The 2,095-nt window shown below is 42.6% G+C and overlaps 1 non-coding gene across 1 annotated transcript; it reads left to right on the top strand.

Annotated features, from left to right (window-relative positions):
- Positions 1-1,235: 1,235 nt before the first annotated feature.
- On the top strand, positions 1,236-1,334 carry LOC129464280 (small nucleolar RNA U13). The gene has a single exon (XR_008651519.1). It is a non-coding gene; the product is annotated as a small nucleolar RNA U13 (small nucleolar RNA).
- The last annotated feature ends 761 nt before the right edge of the window (positions 1,335-2,095 follow it).

Here is a 2,095-nt window from a genome sequence, read left to right as displayed (position 1 = left end):
ATGGAAACTTTAGAACTAAAAGATGGCCAGGCATGGTGGCTCACGCCTGTAATCCCAGCACTTTGGGAGGCTGAGGTGGGTGGATCACCTGAGGTCAGGAGTTTGAGACCAGCCTGACACAATACGATGAAAGCCCAACTCTACTAAAAGTAAAAAAATTAGCCAGTGTGGTGACATGTGCCTGTAGTCCCAGCTACTCGGGAGGCTGAGACAGGAGAATTGCTTGAACCCGGGAGGTGGAGATTGCGGTGAGCTGAGATTGCACCATTGCATTCCAGCCTGGGCAACAAGAGTGAAACTCCAACTCAAAAAAAAAAAAAAAAAAAAACTAAAAAACTAAAAGATACAGTAACTGAAATGAAAAGCTCAGTGAATGGGTTCAAGAGCAGAATAAAAGGGTCCAAGGAAATAATTAGTGAACCGGAAGCTAGAACAATAGAAGTTATCCGATGTAAACAACAGAGGAAAATGGAGGGGGCTCTGGAGGTGGGAGAGCCGAAGCTTAAGAATTATAACAAAAGATCTAGTATTTGTATCAGTAGAGTCATGGAAGTAGAGTTCGAAAGGAGAGGTGTGAAAGAAAAAGCTCTGGAAATAATGCCTGAAAACTCCCCAAATACCAAATTTGGCCATAAAAATAAACCTACAGATTCAAGAAGCTGAGTGAACCACAAACAGTAAAAACCTAAGTAAATCTAAGCCAAGAATCTCCTAATTAAACTTCTGAAAAGTAAGCAAAGAGAAAAGCTTGAAAGCAGCCAGAGAAAACACTTTATCTATCCATAGGGGAAAATCATTAGAATGACTACAGATTCTCTTGAGAAATCACGAGAGCAGGAGGAAGTGGCCCAGCATTTTTCAAGTGCTGAAAGAAAACTATCAATCTAGAATCCTGTAGCCAGTGGAAATACCCTTCAGGAAGGGAGGGGACATGAAGACATTTTCAGGTGAAGGAAACCTAAGAGAATGTCACCAATAGACCTCCCTTAAAAGAACAGCTAAAGGAGGTTCTCTAAAAAGAAAGAAAAAGATAAAAAGAAAAAGCCTTAGCACATTAGGAAGAAAAGAAAGAACACGGTAAGCAAAAATATCAGTAAATATGACAGACCTTCCTTCTCTTGAGTTTTCTGAAATGTTTGATAGTCAAAACAAAAAAATTCTAACAGTGTCTGATGTGAACTGAAAAAGAACAACACTGCCATTCGAGTGGTTTTCACTCTGTGACAATAGCCCCAATCATTTTGTACTTTTTAAGCATGACGACTGGGTTTTCACACTCATGTGGGAGGTGCCTCCCTCAAACTTTGTTACATTGGCACATTACTCATCTGATGTGAACTTAGGAAAAAACTCACAATGACCCATATGCATTTCATCCCAGTGTCCAATAAGATTTTTCTTCTTTTCTTTTTTTTTTTTTTTTTTTTTTTTTTTTGAGACGGAGTCTCGCTCTGTCACCCAGGCTGGAGTGCAGTGGCGCGATCTCGGCTCACTGCAAGCTCCGCCTCCTGGGTTCACGCCATTCTCCTGCCTCAGCCTCTCCAAGTAGCTGGGACTACAGGCGCCCGCCACCACGCCCGGCTAACTTTTTGTATTTTTTTAGTAGAGACGGGGTTTCACCGTGGTCTCGATCTCCTGACCTCGTGATCCGCCCGCCTCGGCCTCCCAAAGTGCTGGGATTACAAGCGTGAGCCACCGCGCCCGGCCAATTTTTCTTCTTTTCTAAGGTGAATAAGCTCATTTTGTCCACTCAGTGTAGGCTTCTGTTGGAAATGGAAGATTCTCTTATAAAGGAAAAGCTTTTTTTAACTGATGGAAAAAGATTTAACAGGATTAATAATATCAGCATAAGGATCACTTGAGCCCAGGAGTTCAAGACCAGCCTGGGCAACACAGGGAGTCCCTGCATCTACAAAAAAAAAAAAAAAAAAAATATGGCAGTGCACACCTGTAGTCCCAGCTACCCAGCTACTTGAGAGGCTGAGGTGGGAGGATCACTTGAGTCCAGGAGGTCAAGGCTGCACTGAGCCATGTTCATCCTACTGCATTGCAGCCTGGGTGACAGAGCAAGAACCTGTCAAAAAAAAAACAAAAA

Source organism: Symphalangus syndactylus, chromosome 15 (assembly GCF_028878055.3).
Source record: "Symphalangus syndactylus isolate Jambi chromosome 15, NHGRI_mSymSyn1-v2.1_pri, whole genome shotgun sequence".
Classification (NCBI taxonomy): domain Eukaryota; kingdom Metazoa; phylum Chordata; class Mammalia; order Primates; family Hylobatidae; genus Symphalangus; species Symphalangus syndactylus.
The sequence above is the reverse complement of the archived record's forward strand: the minus strand, read 5'-3'. Positions and strand labels throughout refer to the sequence as shown.